Genomic DNA, 7,006 nt, shown 5'->3' with positions numbered 1-7,006 from the left:
ACATGACTTTCCCATCCATGGAGATCTATAAGAAGATCCTTTTATCAGATTCTTTCAGATCGCATAACTAGGGGATTTTTATTTACACAACAACATTTTTTTGAGTTGGGTGAAAAACCTCATAAATTATTGGCTCGACAAATTAGGAAAATGGAAAGTGATCATACTATAAGTCAAAAAACGGTGTTATATTAAGGTCTCATAAGGACATTAATAGCAGATTCAAATAATTCTATGAGGAATTATACTCCTCTAGGGCCTTAATCGATGACCTGGCTGTAAAAAACTTCTTGGATAGTTGTGACCTCCCTACTCTAGTTCAGAAAGATCGCAACTTCCTCAATGCTGAACTTTCTGTCTCTGAAACACGAGATACATTTGGGTCAATGAAGTGTGGAAAGGCCCCTGGCCCTAGTGAATTCTACAAAGAATTCAGTGATCTTTTATCACCTTATTTATTTTGTATGTATACCCATGTGAATACTGTGGGCATTTTCCTCATTCTTTAAATGAGGCTACCATAACAGTATTACTTAAAAAGGGTAAAGATTCAGAAGAAGTAGGTAGTTATAGGCCAATTTCACTCCTGACATGTGACCAAAAAATTTTGGCTAAAGTTTTATCCATCAGGCATGGGTCTGTAATTGATAAACTTATTCACCCTGATCAGACAGGTTTTATACCAAATAGGCACTGCTTTTCCAATCTTAGACGTCTTTTTAATATAATCTACTCCCACAACACACATACAGATTATTATTTTATTATTTCTCTTGACACAGAGAAGGCTTTTGTTCAATTAGATTGGCCTTATCTGTTTGCAGTTTTGAAAAAATTTGATATTGGTGATAGTTTTGAAAAGTGGATAAAAATTCTTTATCGCAAGTCCTTGCAAGAATTCTTACTAATAAGATGTTCTCTTCAACGTTTCAACTACATAGGGGTTCTAGACAATGTTGCGCTTTATCTCCCTTACTCTTGGCTTTGGCACTTGACCCCTCAGCACACGTTATTCGATCCAATCCCAATATTCATAGATATAACACAAAGAATGCAATAAGCAAAATTTCATTATATGCTGATGATATCCTGTTATATATTACTAAACCTCAGGTTACTCTATTGCAAGAATCTTAGAAGTTATCTCTCATTTTGCTACCTTCTCAGGGTACAGGATAAACTGGTCTAAGAGGGACTTAATGCCTATAAAGGTACAAGATCTTTCTGTTGCATGAAACTTTCCTTTTAAAATAACACATACATTTATTTATTTAGGAATTGAGGTTACGAAGGATTTTCAATCATTATTCAAAGCCAACTTCTATGGAAGCCCATTTCCACCACAAAAAAAAAAAGCCACTAAAAAAAAAGATTAATTGCGACTTTTTATCTCAGAATTCTGACTTTTTAACTCACAATTGCATGTTTATATCTCACAATTGCGTGATATAACGTCAGAATTCTGAGATATAAAGTCACAATTTCATGATATAAAGTCACAATTTCATGATATAAAGTCACAATTTCGTGATATAAAGTCAGAATTCTGATATAAAGTCGCAATTGCATGATATAAAGTCAGAATTCTGATATAAAGTCGCAATTGCGTGATATAAAGTCAGAATTTCGTGATATAAAGTCAGAATTCTGAGATATAAAGTCACAATTGCGTGATATAAAGTCAGAATTCTGATATAAAGTCGCAATTGCGTGATATAAAGTCAGAATTCTGAGATATAAAGTCACAATTTCATGATATAAAGTCAGAATTCTGAGATATAAAGTCGCAATTGCGTGATATAAAGTCTTAATTCTGAGATATAAAGTCAGAATTGCGTGATATAAAGTCAGAATTCTGAGATATAAAGTCACAATTGCGTGATATAAAGTCAGAATTCTGAGATATAAAGTCACAATTGCGAGATATTAAGTCAGAATTATGAGATATAAAGTCGCAGTTGCATGATATAACGTCAGAATTGCAAGATATAAAGTCGCAATTGCGAGATATAGTCAGAATTCTGAGATATAAAGTCTCAATTGCGTGATATAAAGTCAGAATTCTGAGATATAAAGTCGCAATTGCGTGATATAGTCTCAATTTCGTGATATAAAGTCACAATTCTGAGATATAAAGTCGCAATTGCGTGATATAGTCTCAATTTCGTGATATAAAGTCAGAATTGCGAGATATAAAGTCACAATTGCGAGATATAAAGTCAGAATTCTGAGATATAAAGTCGCAGTTGCGTGATATAACGTCAGAATTGCAAGATATAAAGTCGCAATTGCGAGATATAGTCAGAATTCTGAGATATAAAGTCTCAATTTCGTGATATAAAGTCAGAATTCTGAGATATAAAGTCGCAATTGCGTGATATAGTCTCAATTTCGTGATATAAAGTCAGAATTGCGAGATATAAAGTCACAATTGCGAGATATAAAGTCAGAATTCTGAGATATAAAGTCGCAGTTGCGTGATATAACGTCAGAATTGCAAGATATAAAGTCGCAATTGCGAGATATAGTCAGAATTCTGAGATATAAAGTCGCAATTTCGTGATATAAAGTCAGAATTCTGAGATATAAAGTCGCAATTTCGTGATATAAAGTCAGAATTGCGAGATATAAAGTCGCAGTTGCGTGATATAACGTCAGAATTGCAAGATATAAAGTCGCAATTGCGAGATATAGTCAGAATTCTGAGATATAAAGTCGCAATTGCGTGATATAACGTCAGAATTGCGAGATATAAAGTCGCAATTGCGTGATATAAAGTCAGAATTCTGAGATATAAAGTCACAATTTCGTGATATAAAGTCAGAATTCTGAGATATAAAGTCGCAATTTCGTGATATAAAGTCAGAATTGCGAGATATAAAGTCACAATTGCGAGAAATAAAGTCAGAATTCTGAGATATAAAGTCGCAGTTGCGTGATATAACGTCAGAATTGCAAGATATAAAGTCGCAATTGCGAGATATAGTCAGAATTCTGAGATATAAAGTCGCAATTGCGTGATATAACGTCAGAATTCTGAGATATAAAGTCAGAATTGCGAGTTATAAAGTCAGAATTGTGAGATTGTATACAATTTGGTTTCCCCTTCTCCATTACCTTGATAGCATAGCTTGAGTAGCATTGACTGTCCCATTAATGCGATATAAAGTCCCTAGGGTGGTATGGGGATTGTTTTCCTTTGTTGTTTTTTATCTATTGTTATTTTGTTTCTTCCTTATGTTTATAATGAGGAATCATAAAAGCTATCCATAATGATTGTTGAATTGTTGGATTCACACACAGTTACACAACTCTAGCTGTCTTTTTTTTTTTGGGGGGCTTGTAATGTGCATTACTACAATAAGTAAGCAACTGTTTAAGACAGACCAGGGGTCTCATTTATAAAACTGTGCGTAGGATCCCTACTAAAAGTGTTCGTACGCGCAAAAGTTAGATTCAGAACCAGCGCACAAATCCCTTTATAAATCCCAGTCAGCGGGAGATTGTGCGTACGTCCATCTCCACCCCGTCTCCTCCCCGAAATCACCATATATGGAGCTTACGACGCCTAGTTTTACTATGCATAACCTCATCTGCATATCATTTACATAAATATTCCCATCCACGTGACACCATGGTTAACACCGTCAAAGGTACAAGACATTGGAAAATATTAGACATGGACTATAAATGCCATTTGTGCCACACATTATATTGATAAAGATCATCCAATATCCTCGTTATGTTTTAGAATAAATATATAAAAATATCCATAAAAACAAAATTGTATAAAATACTTCAGATAAAGGTTTTAGAATAGAGTTGATTCATTCATTTCCACTGGCCAGATAGTATTTTAATAGTTTTAAACATTTCAAATCAAATTTATGCAGTTTTGCTGATGAGGTGAACATATCTTTTAGGAAGATTATAGGCTATTTTTAGTGGAAACAGCTACTTATTTATTGCAGTGTAAATACAATTGTCTGACTCGGCGCGTCACTGACAAAGTATTTTAAAAAGAAAATATGCAAATCTTACCGTTTTCCTCAAATTATATCCTTCAAATACAGTGGTAACTGTTTGAAGATCCTTCACACAACATCAACACCTCCTGCAGCTGTAGTTGTACAGTAAGATATTATCATTGGACCTATTCAAACTGGACAACGGACCATTCGACCACCGAATCCAGCAGTGTCTTCCATAATATCTAAGTTAAGTGTGCATCACTGATCGTCATTCTCAAAAATATTTTTTCATAACATCTGCATTTAGTTTAAAGAGGAATTATTGTGCTTCCAGCGCTGTTTTATGACAGCGTGTCACTGGAAAAGTGATCAAAAGTAGCACATCTACTATCTCAATTCATATCACTTTTGTCTCCAGAATGTGCGTACGCACGGCTCAAAGTTTGCTCAAAGGTGCGCACATTCTCCCGTCAAGTTTGATTTTATAGATCACAACCTTTGCTTGGGAACTGGCGTACGCACGTTTCCAGCCCCGTTTTGTGCGTACGCACGCTTTATAAATGAGACCCCAGTACATTTTGAATTTAAATGCAATTTTTTGAGGTGGAAATAAGATGTTATGCTTTGATTGTACTCAAAATAGCCTTCACACAGTCACACAATTCTGAATGTGATTATTATTATTATTATTGGCTTGTGCAATATTGATAAATAAACTAATTTTGAGAATTGAATTTTCTTGTGACTCATTTGTTCACATGGTTTGGGTAAGATTAGGCTGTGTTATGGCTCATTTTTTGGGGTTCTGGTTAAAGGGTTGTGTTGATATGGTTAACATATGGCTGAGAATTGGTAACAATAATAAAACCTGTTTTGGCCCAGTTCAGGGCCAGTTAAGGGTGATTAACTGCCTAAGATTCAGGCTGCTTATGGCCCATGTGTGATCCTTTAATCCAGTTCTGGGCCACTTCAGGGCCGTCATTCTTTGCGGTACTTGGGCCAAGGGAAGCGTGATCGTGTGGCCCGGAGATGGGCCAGAAAACATTTGCTATGTGGGATAGAAGAACCTTGTCAGATCTGCATGACATATAGTAGTAATGCCCCTTTTGCAGCTTGTTATCAAGTTAAATATTAGCAATAATATAACAGTTTTATACCTTGAATCGTCAATCCAGGCTGATGCTGTCTTTCAAACATTTGCACGTTTCACTTGCAGTGAGGACTGAAGCTGATCCTTACCTGTCACTTCCTCAGGTTATGTGTAGTTGAACCTCAGATCAAAAAGAGTGGAATGAGTGGAGTGATCTCTCTCTATATACAGTTTCTTCTGTGTTCTTGAATGTACATATAAGTGTTTGTTTGTGTGGAGGATGTGTTGCAAAATCAGGTAACTGCTTTTGAAATGACTGGGCTGTACTGACTTCTCTTCTGAATGATTATTGGAAAATAACACCCACTTCTGTTTCAACAGGTTGCTTTCAAGGTAAGAAGCTGAAGCTGAATTCATGTTTCATCTTATCTGCACAAGCAGCTTCTGTTATTGCCACAAACTTTAGTGACATGCACAAAAATAACAGCATTGACAAACATTTGTTGAACCCTAAATATGATTACTCTCAAAGGCCATTTCATTCACATCTGATGCAGTGTTGAATATAAATGAAAATGAATAAAATGTATTTTCTCATTTGTTGGGAAGTATGTTATAGCAGTCTGTGCTGCATGTCTGTTATCTTCCAATGTTGTAGACATGAATGTCACAGGCCGCTATCTCTATCTGTTTGGGTGTGAGCTGTCAAACCGTACGAGGACAACGCCTTTAGTATGGCAGAGACTAATTTCTGCACAATTTTCTTGATGGACTGATTCATTCGATTATCAGTCAAACGCCTAAGTTGCACTTGTTGCAGTTGCACTCTTTAATGTGTCGTGACAGATCGCTGTAGCGTCTCAGTTCAAGCGGTACGTGAACCAATCATTTCTTCTTACTAGCTGTAAACGTGAATTAACATTAGAAGGTATGTTGTTTCAACCACAGAAAGACATCAATACACACCATTTTAAAGTTCAAGTCCACCGATGTTTATTAACTCTGGTTTATCAGACAAAATAGCAGATTCAGCGTTATGATTGGTCAGGTCACCTGTCAATCAAACTCCCAGCGAAAGGTGAATTGCATTGCAGGAAATCTTTGAAGTAGAGGACTCTCTATTCAAAGAAAGCGTGTCCGGGAGTGACCGGCAGCTGTTGGCACCATGATCCAAGGACCAAATCATCTTGGTTAGGGTGACCAGACGTTCCGAAATCTAAACTGTTGTCCCGAATCCCGAATCTGGCCCTATGCAAAATGCAAAATCTTGAGTAGTTATTGTCTAATAAACATTAAAAACTATCTACAGAGGTTGAGTCATCCTGTTTTAGTGGGCCAAAGTGTCCATAATCAAAGACATGATTATGCCTGTTGGGCTGATATCCATAGGGTTGTGTCAGAGTTCTGTAAGCAAATTTCCAGTATATAGAGCACTGAATCTCCACAAGTGAAGTCCACCATTTTGTGTACCTTGGGCGGATACCGCAATCAGCAAGATAATTTTGCCAGCAATGGAACCACCATTCACCATACAAATCTCACAGGAAAAAACTGATGACTATGGTATTGATTATGATGGTCCTGTATTTCAGGAAGATGAGCAAATCAAAGTAACAGAAAGTAACCTCACATTAAATCCTGACAATGCGACTCATTTACAAGTTGCATGTAACCCACTTACCGATGACAGCAACCGCTATCTTTTAGTAAGGGATTTTATGTCAGTTTGCAATTACAGAATGTCCTCTTGAATATATAGCATGTTCACATGTGCTTGTATCATTTAATGAGATTTAAAACTTTATTTTTAACTCATTCAGAATCTTTTTATTTTGTAAACTGACCACTTTTTTTTCAGAATATCATTTAGTTTTGTTTGAGATTGAGATATTGCATGTATTGCATGAACCCATAAAACTACCATTTAAAGAGATTTATAAATACG

This window comes from Chanodichthys erythropterus, chromosome 8 (assembly GCF_024489055.1).
Source record: "Chanodichthys erythropterus isolate Z2021 chromosome 8, ASM2448905v1, whole genome shotgun sequence".
Classification (NCBI taxonomy): Eukaryota; Metazoa; Chordata; class Actinopteri; order Cypriniformes; family Xenocyprididae; genus Chanodichthys; species Chanodichthys erythropterus.
The sequence above is the reverse complement of the archived record's forward strand: the minus strand, read 5'-3'. Positions refer to the sequence as shown.